Source organism: Stegodyphus dumicola, chromosome 6, assembly GCF_044657685.1.
Source record: "Stegodyphus dumicola isolate Sdum_Otavi_A_Nest chromosome 6, ASM4465768v1".
NCBI classification, from domain to species: Eukaryota; Metazoa; Arthropoda; class Arachnida; order Araneae; family Eresidae; genus Stegodyphus; species Stegodyphus dumicola.
Genome location: NC_140773.1, coordinates 194,558,277 through 194,572,812, shown reverse-complemented (window position 1 = coordinate 194,572,812; position 14,536 = coordinate 194,558,277). Strand labels below are relative to the sequence as shown.

The 14,536-nt window shown below is 32.3% G+C and overlaps 1 protein-coding gene across 1 annotated transcript in view; it reads left to right on the top strand.

Moving 5' to 3' along the window:
- The window catches only part of LOC118195452 (uncharacterized), a 122,852-nt gene that overhangs the window by 60,459 nt on the left and 47,857 nt on the right, over nt 1-14,536 (top strand). The gene's annotated exons all lie outside the window — the stretch shown is intronic.

The window sequence follows — 14,536 nt, the reverse complement described above, 5'->3', positions numbered from 1 at the left end:
TCTCCTAAGATGGCATGCAGAAATTATAAAATTAAAAATATGAAACCATAATTTATGAAATAAAGAACAATTATGATCTAAAGGGTATCAAAATTTACAAAAAAAAAAAAAAAAAAAAAAGCTTAATATTTATTTGTTTACTTTATTAAACATTTCTTTCGATGTAAGTTGTTTAAGTTGCTTCATTTTATGTGATAATATTTTCTCTTTAATTCTGTAAACAGACATAATTTCTTCTTCAGTTACAAAGTTGCGCTGTTCAAGTCCTATAATTGCTGTGTCGAGAATACCGACTAATTTGTCAACCGAAATTTTTTCGTTTTCAATAACCTCTATGTCACTTTCTTCACTATCGGAAGCGAATTATAATGACAAGGAATTTTATTTAAATCATATCAAAGACGGGGTACATCGAGATGAAATACAACATTTAGTAAGGAATTATAAGCCAAATAAAATAAAAACATCTGCCCTGAAGATAAGGATAGTGTTAACAGATCAACTTCCAATTCATCGCTCGCTGCGGCGTTTCACTCCTCCCCCTTCCGCCGCAGAGCAGCGTGAAATTGATAAACAGATTTCGGAATGGTCAGAGAAATGAAGGATATGCCTTTATCCATTTTTTGCAGCAATTCCACTTTTTGTTTAATGGACTTCGAAACATATTTTCACTTTGTAGATCCTTTACTTATTAGTAAATATATATCGGAAATTCTATTTGACATAATCGAAAGTTCAAGCTTACTTTTATAAAATTGCTCTAACAGTCTACAAAAAATAATAGGCCGGATGCAATTCGAAGATTAAGGAATCTGCAACATTAACTAAATTAGATCATTTTAGCTTAACTTATGTCATCCGTTATACATTAAACGTGCATGCGTAAACGTATTATGCGTAAGTGCACATGCATATTCACAGCCGTAAAGGTCTTACACGCATGCGCAGAAAGTTTGTAGCTTTGAGGTCCGGATTATGGGTGTCCGAATTAACGACTTTTGACTGTAATTTGTTTCTATTTCTAATATAAATGATGGGATACTCGAGTTTCTAAGAAAGAAGTGAAATATAAGCATTTCGAAATTCATTTTTTTCTAATAAAGAGCTCTTAAACAACTTTTTGCTTTTGGGGATGTGAATTCTTTTATTAAACGGTTCTAAATATGGCGACTTTTCAACATTTTGGCGATTTTAAGCTTAGTTTCTAAAGAAACTTTTTAATTCCGAAATCTGAGGATTTTCCGACGATTTTTTTTAAAAACATCGTAACATTGATAAACTTCATTAAAATAATGGTAATATATTGAAATTATATTTAAAAAATAACATTAAAATAAAACATTTTTATTTTTCGGTGTCATATTGTAAAGTTACTTTAGTATGGAATATTTTGAATCTGAAAAATAAACAAGGTATAATGCTGTAAAGCACAATTTACAAAACAGCTCTTAGCAAAAGCAAAATTAGCTATGTAATTAATTAAAAAAGTCTTGTTTTTAATTTTTTCTTAGTAAAAGTTTTCCCCATGTAACTGTCTCAGAATATTCAAAATTCTCAGAGTGTGCATCAGTTTTCTCTATAAAATGAATTTTATACGTGGGTTAAAATTTTAATAGTGGCAACTATTTATTTACAAGGAATACAAAAGGGATTCATGTCACCATGTTTTACAGTCCTTCAATATAGTCGCCAGCATTGTGTACAACCCGTTTCCAACGATGTGGAAGTCGCAGAATACCTGTAGCAGCACCTGTTTTGTTGATAGTTTGAATGGACCGGTCTACTGCTGCAAGAATCTCAGGAACAGTTTGGAAGCGAGTGCCACGAAGTGGTTCCTTCATCTTAGGAATTAAGTCATAGTTACATGGGCTTAGATCTGGGGAGTATGGTGGATGGTAAAGCACTTCCCAGCCCCATCGCTTGAACAAATCAGTCACAGCTTGCGCTGCATGCAGCCGAGTATTTTCATGCAAAATGAGAGGAACGTTCTGCAGAAAGTGTCGCCGTTTTTTTCTCAAAGCTGGTCGGAGATTGTGCTCCAAAAATGAGCAGTAATACTGCGCAGTGACAGTATGTGTTAGGATGACACCATCACAGTCGTACACGGGAATCACCATAACTTTCACATTGCTGGGGTTCTGACGAAATTTCGAACGTCGTGGTGACCCATGACGACGTCATTCGTTTGATTGGCGTTTCAGTTCTGGCTGGTACGATTGGGCCCAAGTCTCACCCAGCATAATGATACGGCGTAAAAAAGCACCTCCTTCACGCTCATAGCGCTCCAGGTGGGTTCGGGCAGCATCATATCGTAGCCATTTCTGCATTTCCGTCAATTGATGTGGAAGCCATCGTGAAGCAATTTTTCTCATAGACAGGCGTTCCTTTAGAATGTGCAGCACAGTCGTATGCGCTAATCCTGTTTGTCCGGCCAGCTGACGAATCGTTTGGCGGCGATCACTGTCCATTAGTGCGGCAGCAGCTTGCACGTCTGCATCGCTACACTCGGACAACATGGCTGCAGCATGTCTGCCACGTTTTGGCATCCTTCATTGAATGCTTTCACCCATCTTGCTACGGTTCTGTAAGGCAATGCAGATTCCCTGCAAGCCTCTTGAAGCCCTTGATGACACTGTCGTGCTGTACGATCTCTGGCACATTCAATTTTTATCCAACATCTTTGTTCTTGTTTTGAAAACATCCTGACAACACTTACTTTAGACCGCGAGCTAATACAAGGTTCTGTTCTTCGTGTCACTCCGCATGCGTGTGACGTAGGCAGGACGAGTCTTTTTGCTGAGAGGTAAGGTATGTATGTAGTTTACGTGTGGTATACGCGATATTCTTTGGTTTCGTTGCGTAGCGTTTTTTCAGCTGTGTTGCCACTATTAAAGTTCCAACCCTCGTACTTTTTCCCTCCTTTTTTTTCCCAAAATTATTTCTGACTTTTTGCTGTTACAGAAATGGTCGGGATAATTTTTCTTTAGGATTTTACACATTGCAGCTTGGAAAGTTTAGAAGGATTTGAAGGTAAGATTTATAGACCCACGAATCTAGAAGATTCGAGAAATATGTGACAAAATGAAAAATGTCTCCGTGGTATCAACACGTAATGGATGTATTTTAGAGAAAGTTTGCAATGAATTTCTTACTTTTTGGAGAAGTAATGAATGAAGTTTTTGAATGTTTCACTTCTGATACTAGAATCTTAACATGTTTATCTTCCCTTTATTTTCTCTACTTTTCGCTAGACACAAGCATGTAAAATAAAAAATGCTTTTAATCTTATCACATGGGCAGCCATTATAAAAAGGGATTTTTTTATTAATAAAGAAATTGAAAACTTACAATTTAAAAGATTCATCTAATATGTCTTAATGTACCATACATATAGCTGGCACTAGGCATTTTCCCACTTGATGCACAATCTCTGTGGATCTTAAATTCTGTTGCATAGTGCCTTTCTAAGTGCTTCCAATGCCAGCTCTAAATTCTAAAAGTTTTGCCATTTTTAGATTTTGTTGTTTGGTGTGTCATTAATTCTAAAAATTCTACCACATCAGCTCTGTAACTGGCCTTTACCATATATATTTCATATTTCTTCTGAATATTCATATTACTAAAATAAAATTAGCCACTTTTTCTGTACATTCTAAATGCATTTAGTGTTTTTAGAATAACAGAAATCCTTAATTAAATCCAAAAATTCTAAAATAAAAAGGAAATGTGTTGAAGAAACTGAATACATAAAGAAAATTATTCTTCAAAGATATGTGAAGCTATTATTATGTAAATTACCCAATTAATTATGATTTCAGCCTTTACTATAATTTTCCATTTCTATTTCCTCATATGATAGAGTTACTGAGCTAGATTAAATTAAAATTAAATTGTATAATCTTTGACCACTAGTCCACATTATTAGTTTGAATTTGACTGTTCTTTTTTAATTATGTCACCGTGAGCTGTAATTGATTTTGTTCAGAACATACCTTAATGTTCTAAGTTCTTTTTAAATAAGAGGCTGATTTGAACCTTTGTCTGATATTGTAGTTAATTTCAGACATAGCGATAAGATAATGAGCTTCACGTCAGTCGGGGGTTTCGAACAATTTAACTTTTACCAGATGAATTAAACCGTCATAGGTACATTGTGGAGAGCTTGACAAGTTAGGAGATTAAGTACGCAGAAACTAGCAAGAGCATTGGTTTGCATATTGAGACAAATCTCTAATTGTTAGAAAAGATGCTTAAAGAGAAGGAAATCGATATAAACTAGCCAAAATGTCGTTTAAGAATCTGTGTCATAAATTACATATATTTTAAACTGAAATTTTATTAAATTTTCATTTTAATAGGGCTTTTTTTTAACAAATATTGTTAAAAAATAAAATTTAATAGTGATCATGTAAATCCATAATGACTAAGGTTATCAAACTAGCTAATGTAATTATTTATAACTGCTTACCCTTAAAAATTATCTCTACATATTAGAGTATTAATGAAAGGCAATAAGACATTCAGTCTTATTGCCTTTCAGTAATACTCACTAGCAAGATAAAATATAAAAATGTAAAAATACAAGTTAAACTTATTCTTTGTATCTACTGAGACTTAAAACAATACAAAACAACTTATCACCTTGGTGCTTTAATGGCTTATTGGAAACTTAAAGTATATTAACTGGGTTACAACACTCCAGAACTGTATACAAAGCTACGACACTAACTGCATCAAACAGAGCCTAAATAACTTTCAACACTTTCCAACCGTGCCTACACCAGGCCTTTCAGGTTTGTTCTAATCAGCAGGTCTCTCTCTAGACAAGTAGCAGTGGTGATAACATTCAGTCTTTTGTTATGAATGATGCTGATTATGATCTTATTTCTCATTTTAACTTATGCCGTTTGACATAAAATCTACCTTCTATTTACTAAATCTCTAGACTGACCAAGTGTGTGACAAAATGAGACATAAAAAAATTAACATAAAGCTAACTGTTAGTAAAACGTAAATGTCACTTATCTTCTTTCAAATATTACCAACTGTTATAAGTGTAAAATATTTAATGCTATTTGCTAAATTGCATAAAGTTTATTTTATTCTCAAACTCATAAACAATTATGTTAATTCATGTTTAGTAATAATGCACACTACTTAAGGATCTGTTTTATTTTTAGGATGGTATTACAAAAGTGAAATTCAGGCATAAATAATATTTTCAGTTGAATTTATTCAGTTCCCATTTACTCATAGGTCCTTAATTTTTTTCACTAATGGTCCTTAAAGTCCTTAAAAGTACTTAAAAGTACTTAATTTCCATGTACAGAAATGTGTACGAACCCTGTATTCTTGATAAAGCATTTCCTCCTGATTGTATGAGGTTTGATAATGACTTTCATACTTAGTGGCGCTCATCTGCTTGCAGTGAATATGTGTCTCAGATTCATCCTTCTTTTTCGCAGGCCGAGGTTGATATAATTCGTAATTTAAGGCTTGGCAAGGCTCCTGGCCCGGGTTCTATTCCCAATAAATCTATAAGATACTTTCATTGGCTTTTTCCTGCAGTTTTTCGTAGATTATTTAATATATGTTTGAATCTTGGTGCTTTTCCACGAACTTGGAAGAACGCCCTCGTTATTGTAATAGCCAAGAAACAAACTTTCAGTGTTCCACATATGAATAATCTTACGTGTATCTGTCTCCCTGCTTCTTTAAGAAAATGTTTTGAAAGACTAAATAACTTTAATATAATATAATAAATTTTAATTTAATTTAATATAATAAATAATTTAATTTAATATAATAAATTTAATTTAATTTAATAAATAAGACTTACTAACAGAATTACTTGGCATCTACATAAAGAACATATTCTTAGTGCTTACCAATATGGTTTCATTGCTCAAAAATGTACTGAGGGTTCATTTCTGCGTCTTAGCATTTCTGCGTCAAACAGAGGGGCAAGACAAGAGGTTTGTACACTATTTTAATTTTTTTTTATATTGAAGGAGCTTCCAATAATGTATGGTGGCCTGCTATTCTTAATTTACTAAAAAGAATGAAAATACCTCATGATGTGTTTAATGTTGTTTCTGATATGCTTAAAGACGGGACGGTCAAGCTTTTTCTGGGCGGCACCTCAAGTGTTCGTTGACCTCAGAGAGGATGTCCACAAGGCTCTGTTTCCAGTCCCAAGCTTTGAATTATTATTATGAATGATCTCTTACAGAAACTTTCTGATCTCTTCAGTTGTGAAGTAACTGCCTTTGTAGATGGTTTGTTAATTTTTGTTCAAGGAAAAAAATAAAGCTTTTCATCTCGTTTAAGATGTTTTAGATTTTGTTTATCAGTGGTCAATAGATTTTAAGTTAAACTTTAACCATGCAAAATCCAAGACTATGTTTATTGATAGAAAAAATACTATGTATGAAGGATATCAATTGCTTTTAAATGATAATCCCTTTGAGAGGGTGAATGAAATTAAATATTTAGGTGTTTTGTTGAACAGCAAATTAAACTGGAAAAGCATCTTTCCTACATTTCTAATAAATGTGAGAAACTTCAGCATGGGCTGAATCGAATTGCATGTAATAGTTTTGGTATTAAATTGAATGTTAGCTAAATTATTTATAAACAAAGCATTGTACCTTTTATTTCATATGGATGTAGATCTTGGAGATTGTCTCTAAAAAAGAAAATTAACTCTAATTGCCTGCTTCAAGTTCAAAGACGAATTTTACTGCGAGTTGTAAGGGGTTACCGAACTATTAGTTACAATCTCTTGCCGGATTTCCACCGTTGGATTTACCAATAGTTAACGAGTTATAAGGGGTTACTGGATTTCCACCACTGGATTTGTTTATTCTGACTTTATAGATTAAAAGAATAGTCTTGCAAACTGCTCCAGTTCTCATTTTGATCGTTTATTGCCCTTGTCTGTTCTTCCACATCCTTCTGTAAGACAACCAGTACAGATTCTGGATAGTATGGACACTGATGTAAATTCATTCTCACTAGTGTTCTATATGGATGGTAATAGGATTGATGATAAAGTTGTTTTTGCTTATGTTATTTTTGAAGATGATGTTGAAATTGAGTTTCACCAATTTTGTGTTAGGAATGAATGTACTGTATATATTTCTGAGCTTCTGGGTATTAATTTTGCAATTAAGTGGATTAATTAGCCAGTATTGACGGGGTTCCAGATACTTAATCTGTACAGATTCACTCTCTTTCCTGGAGTCCCTTAAAAATACCTCTTCATGTAATTATATTATTGTTAATATACAGCAGTCTCTCGGAGATCTGGAGAAGAAGGGTATTTCAGTATCTTTTAGATTTGTCTGTGGTCACTCAGGTAATTATGGAAACAAGAGAGCTGATTGGCTTGTTAAGAATGCAACTAAAAAGGATATTAATGTTGATGTAAATATTCCAAAATCTTATTTTAAAAAACATTCAAAGCTAAAATGATTGAGCAATGAAACTGTGATTATATCTCTTCTGATAAGGGATCTGTTACAAAAACATTCTTCTCAACTATTTTTGAAAGACTGAAGAGTAAAGACTTGTTGCTGAATTTCAAAGTCATGCAATTTTTGTTTGGACATGTTTAAAGTTTGTCTTGAACGGTTTAAGCTGATATCTTCCAGTTTGTGCTATTACAATCTTAGCATTCAGCAAAGAGTTTTCCACCTGCTTTTTGACTGCCCATTTCTTAATAAAGCAAGAAATCTATTGAAATACAGATTAAAATTAATTGAAATTCATTGGCATTTTTCAGCTTCGGCATACCGAGCTTTCAGTGATTTTGTTGACTTTTATTTTAAACATTGTAAATGATTTCTTTGTACATTTTTATATTTTTGTAGTAACTTTTTTGTGTTTTTTTTCCTTTGTGTATAATTTCATTGTATTATTGAAAATTGATGTTATTACTTACAAATTTGCCTTTTTTACTTACAATTTGTAAGTCTTGTGTGATACTTTGTGGCACATGAGGATTTCTGTTTCTTTAAATAAAATAAAAAAATAAATAAGGGTATGTTAACTTGATTTTTATGGAGACAAAGTTTAGATGATATATATTTGGCAACACCAAGTTTTAAAGTCCACCCGAGTTACACTCAGGCTCAATACGTATGCTGTCATGACTTTTTTTTATGACCATTGAGAGCCTTTTTTCTCTTGGCCTTCTTTAAATGTCTCATATGCCTAGATAGCAAACATTAAAATATGCCTTGAATTTCTTCATTTTTAATTTTATAATTGCTGTGCTGCAATAATGTACTCTGTAAAAACATGAGACAGTTTAGTAATTTTCTGACTGTTAATTTGTGAAAATAGTCCTTGTTTCCAGTTGTTAATTTTTCAAACTCCTTTGATTTTAGCATACAATTAATAAATTAATTTGTATGTTTAATAAGTATGTGGATTAATATGACACAATAGCAGAACAGAATTATGGTTTCCAGAAATTGTAATTGATAAAAGTGTCAAAAACTTTCTGTTATTGGGGGGGGAGTGACTTGGGCTTTATTTATACAACAATAGAAAATTAATTTTCTTGAAGTATATTTTGCACCAGTGTTCAACAGATCTCCATAATGCAACAATAAAACAAGTATTAGTTTGCTTTAAAAAAAAAAAAAAAAACTTTTTGTTTCTGATTTCAGTAAATTAATCTTTCTTATAATCACTTTACCAGGAACCTACACTAAAACTACCAAACTTTAGTAGTTTAAACCAGGATCATATCTCAACTATCATGCTTTCTTTATTAGAATTTTTTTGGTTTTCCCTATATGTAAACCTTGTAGTCTTCTTCAGCGAATGGGGCTAAAGTTCAAAATTTGGTTCTGTGATATGTAAGAAGAATACAAGCCAGTTTCTCTTAAAATGTCTGTGATGAATGAAAATCGCCTTTTCCTTATTTAGCTAGCCTGCATGTGCTGTGCCATAATCTAAAAAGTCTGAACCACTTCTCTATGAGACAACACTATTTTCTTGCAACAATAAATTAAGTTCTTCTGTATATTAGGTCAGTTGTTGTACGGAATTAATTTTGTATGATATATAGGTTTCACATAAGTAATTTTGTTTCTGTGTTCAAAGCCATGGTTCTTTGTATGGAAATATCAGTAAAATGTCTGGAGTTTGAGTATAAAGCATTGTCCAAATTGGTTGGAGTATTGTACACTGCCCCCCCCCAAAAAAAAGGGGGTTGAGGACAGTTCTATTATCTTCCATTCTATTGGGCCAATTGATGAAATTCAACCTGCGTTTTTGATGTCTCGAAAACGCAACATAGGATATGTATTAAATTTATAAATAGCATTGTTCTGATATAGGTATTTTGACACACAGTCGGACTTTTTCTGAAATGACATGCCATTTTTTTCCATATTTCAATTCTAGCACTCAAATTATGTCAAACTGCCATGTTTTGTAAAAATCGCACAAGTAGTTTTAAAAACTTTAGCTCCTCAGTGTTAATTGAATTTGGTATATATTTATTAATCTTTTTTATTAAACTTATTTGATTCTTTGTTCCACATTTTGAAATTTAGGTTCATTCCAAATAAAATTCGCTCATATTTTACGAGTTAGTTTTAAAATTTGCATTTTTAAATAATTTTGATAACTTTTTCGAAAAAGATTTTTAATTATGATCTATGGAATTTTTACCATCATATTAAAATAGGTATATTTCTAAGCGTACCTGCAAAAAATTAGAGTATTTTATTCAAAATTTCCAAACATATACGTGAATTTATATATTGGCATATTTGTTGAAAGTGATAATAACATCAAATGTGGTTTGGGCACTTTTTTAAAAATTATTTGAGAGTGCGAATGATGCAACTTTTTCTCGTAATCGTGTACAATGTAAAAAGGAAAAGGAAAATAGGTTGCCATATATTAAGAAGTTCGTCAATTCTTGGTGCAAACTGAAAAAAAATGCACCAAGATAAATTTTTGAATTTCTCAATAAATTTCACACCAAATTTTACAAAATTTACCATTTAGGCATAGTTTGAGTAGTAAATTCAATATATAGGAAAAAAATTGGTGTGTCATTTCAGAAAAGTTTGATTTTGTGTCAGAATACCCATATTAGAATAGTGCTATATGTAAGTGTAATATACATCCTAAGTTTCTGAAAAACGCAATTTGAATTTTTTCAGTTGGCCCAGTAGAACGAGAGTTATAGAACTACGCCCCTCTTCCTTTTTTTTGCGTAATGTACATATGCTCATTTTGATGAAACCTGTGAATTGTATTGCCGTGATTATATCTAAACTTTTACTAGCAGCATAAGCAGTCCATTTTTAAATTCATACTGCATAGATTTTTAAAATCATCTTTTTTTGTAATTACAGTACAAAGTCCGAGATCCGGACATCCAATATCCGGAATGATCTGTAATCCGGATCTTAAAGAATTTTTTAGGATTTTTTTTTTTAATGCGCATTTGATTTTTCCCCCTGTAAGAAAACGTGGAGAATCCATATTCTTAATTTCGCTTCGGCACTAAATAAAATACCTTGTTATTGAAAAAACAATCATTATAGCATAAATTTGTGTGATCAATAATTTGGCTGCATATCTGCTTGGAATGCATTTCAAACTGAAATGTTCTACATAGGAACATCATTGATTTTGCATGTACTAATATTTTATATCCCTGATGCCAACCTGGCGAATCATTATTTATTATATTTTGCTTTTCATCACCACGTGTTTATCAACACATGGTAACTTGAGTAACGACTCATGCAGCGATGCCTAACATTTTTTTATATATTAGTAATTGAAAAACGAAGAATGTGGAAGTCTGTTATGTTGAAATTGCGCTTGACAATGATTACATATAGAGAAGCACTGAATAACAAAATTAAAGGATGATAAAATTTTTAGAATTTTGGGAAAGTGCTGGGACCCAAAATGAAGGGGCGGCAAAAATTTAGAGTTAGGAAGGCGCTTGGTAGCAAAATTTAGAACCCACAGAGACTGCATCAGGTGACAAAATATCTAGTGCCATCCCTCAGTAAGTTTGTGTGGGAATTTATTTATTTAGGACTCAGATGAGCATTAAGCATGTGCAAGAATTAAATGTAAGCATAATAAGTAACTAACTTAATACCATTCAAGCTTAATTGTCTCAGTGCAAGATAGATGCAGGACAAAATTTAATGGGACATTTTGTCTTTCGTCGCCAATCTCGCGCTACATAGCCAAAAATGTATAACAGACACTTTTAAGCTAGAGTAAAATTATACTTAACTGATCCCAAGCAATTTCAGATAATGTATCAGACTGTGCTGTTCCTTAACTTTCTGATTTGATCTAGCTTAGTATTTTTTGCCAGCTGTTATAATTACAGCAATTTTATGAAAACTAAAGTTTGAACGTTAGTTTATTACTGATTATGTCGAAAAGAGATTCTAATACTGGAGCTGCAACAGGACCTTAAAAAGGGAAAGAATGTTTCGATGTCCATTAGACAAAAAGTGGAATTGCTGCAAAAAATGGATATTGGCATATCCGTCTCAAAATTATGCAAGGAGTATGTCATTGAAAAGTCAACTGCATATGACATAACAGAAAAAAGAACTTTATGTATTTTGTGTGGATTCTGACAGACCAGTCACAATGAAGAAAAGAAAAATTATTCGCTATGTTAAAAGTGATGACTAAATAATCTGGCAGAGATGCAGAACGGGCGTGCCATTGACGGGTCTGATGCTAATGTCTAAAATCAAAATATTTCATGAAAAAAATGAACTTGAAAACCGAGTGCACATATTTTAAAATTGCTGTGGTATAATGCAATTAAGAAATTTCAGTTGAAATTGCTTCAAATAATACTGAGGCTTCTGAGTATTTGCAGAAGAATTTATTAAATTCGTTAATAGTGAAAATTTATCTTCAGAGCAGATTTACGATACTGATGAAACTGGTCTTTTCTAACAATATGTACCGCAAAATACCTTGGTAACCTCTACAGAAAAGGTTCCAACTAGTGTCAAAGATTTCTAATAATTTTAGCATGTGCAAATGTTGCAGGATTGCACACGTGTAAACTTTTCGTAATTGGAAAAAATACATGACCTTGAGCATTTAAAGAGTAAAGATTTTCCCGTTATATATCATGCAAATAAAAGTGCATGGATGACACAAGTTTTAATGATTGATTGGTTTGAAATTCATTTCGTACCTGAGGCTTGGCAAAATTTTAATTCCTTTGGTTTACCTGATGACACAAAAATTGTCCTGATTGTAGATAAGCATTCAGCTAATATTTTACTTAACCCTTTAAAGGGCACTGGTATATCATATATACCGGTTGTTTGTCAAATTTTTAACCTCGGAAAACATGCTAATTTCTCTACACCAAAAGCTATAATCATAAGTTTGCAGTGTTTCCTTTCGATTCTAAATGGCAGCACCACCTTATGAATGCTCAATATTTTGCAGTTATGAAATTAATATACCTTGTTCCAAGGTATCATGTTTGAAGATTGATAAATTCTATTGGAGGGAAAGAAAAAATTCAAAATCAGTAAATATATGACGTACACATGCTGAACCTTTTATATTTACTGCATTTCAATCAAAACTGATACTTAAAAGAAGATTATGTATATGTTTTTAATAATATATACCGTATATTGTATTATAATATATACCGGTGCTCGTACTGAGGGTACCTTGCCAATAGATGGCAGCACCAGGCTTCTCCTTCTCTATTGTGTGAGATGACAGCATTTCTTTACATTATAATAGTTTATTATTAACTTACAAGCTGTTTAAGATTCAGTATTATGTTCATGAAGGGATGGGGAGTTTACTGACCCTGCACTAGGACTGAATACAAGTATTTTTGTTTCTTTTTATTCTTTTTTTACTCTGCGCAAGTTTCATTCATCTCTATTTATCTAAAATTTAACTTCATCACTTCACCCTTTCCCAAGAGAAAGACTCATCGATTTCAAAATTGCCATCTGGGGTCAAAATTTCACACAATTGTAGGGGTTAAATGTGGCATGTTAGCCCCCAAAAGACACGCGTTGCTTCGTGTTTTCGAAAATCCTAGAATCCAACGAAAATGAAAGGAGGGTGATTGACAACTGATTTGTCATTCAGGAGACACGCCTTCTTCCCTTTGTGTGGTGTGATAAGATCACACAAAGAGAAAGCTCACTTAAAAATATGGAAAATTAAAGTGCACTTAAGGTCCATCTCTTAGTGTAATCACAAAAACTGCTGATTTGAAAGACTAGGGAACGCAAGAGAAATTTAGTGTTAGGTTACAAATGGGTTGTTTTTGAAATAAATTTCACAATTGGTGAAATGAGGGAAAATATTTCTAAGGCCCTAAAACGGGCTTTAGAAATATTTTCCCTCATTACTAGAATGTAAACTAGAATTTATCCAAAAGTTATAAAAAAGGCCAAAGGGGTTGAAAGTCGAAATAAGAGCTTTGAGGTGTATAAAATTATAAAGTTGTTTAACAGCATTTCTTCCTGATCAAAAAGATATATTACAACCTATATCTTCAAAAAATAAAAAAAAGGGGGAGTCCTTACGGTCCTCAATAATCTAAAGTGTGTGTGCGTGTGTGTATGGGGGGGAGGGCAACTCTTGGTGTCGTAGCATGAACCATGGTTTTTTTTACACATTATCTAAAGCATAAAATATGACTTCAAAAATGCAATATACTTTCTCATCTGAGTCCTAGTGTTTCATTTTAAATTTTTTTTTTATTTTGCTGCTGTTATATCTCCTTGTAATATTATACTAGTTCAGTTGCAGCATGATACGATTTACACATGTAGTGTCATATTTACTAATTTTTTTTAATAAAATAATAATATCGAATTTAAATCAAGTTCAAAAGCTTTTTACATTTATTTTATATAAGTATGTTCAGCCGGGTTGCATAGTCAAAGTGCATAAAAACATAAATTTTATTTTTAAAATTTTAAATTTCTGCCGAAATTTTAAAAGTTTTTGTCTTCTGGCTTACATAACTATATTCAAGCACCCATCTCTACAGATGCACATCAAAAGTACGCAAAATTAATTTAAAAAACAAAAATTAACAGTTGGCAGCTACCTGGAAAAAAAATGTGGTAGAGGGGCGTTGGTATAAAATATATATCGGCTCTCAAAATTTAGGATTTCGCTCTAGATTTTCTTGAAGTCTCAATTTTGTGTCCTTAGGGTCCATAAATTATAGTTCATGCAAAATTTTACCACAATTTAAATTATTTTATATACCGCCCCTCAAAGGGTTAAAGAAAGTTTGAATGAAAGATATGGTCAGCTACCACATTTCATGGTGAGGATGATGAAGGTGACAGCCGCGAATTCGAAGGCTTTCAGATATCACAAACCACCAAAAAAAAAAAAAAAAAAAAAAACATTAATTGGAAGTTTAATTAATCAAAATGTAAAGAAATTTAATTAATCGAAATGTAAGGAAAATTTTGTAAAGAAATGTGGAGGAGCGGTAATAAATGAAGAT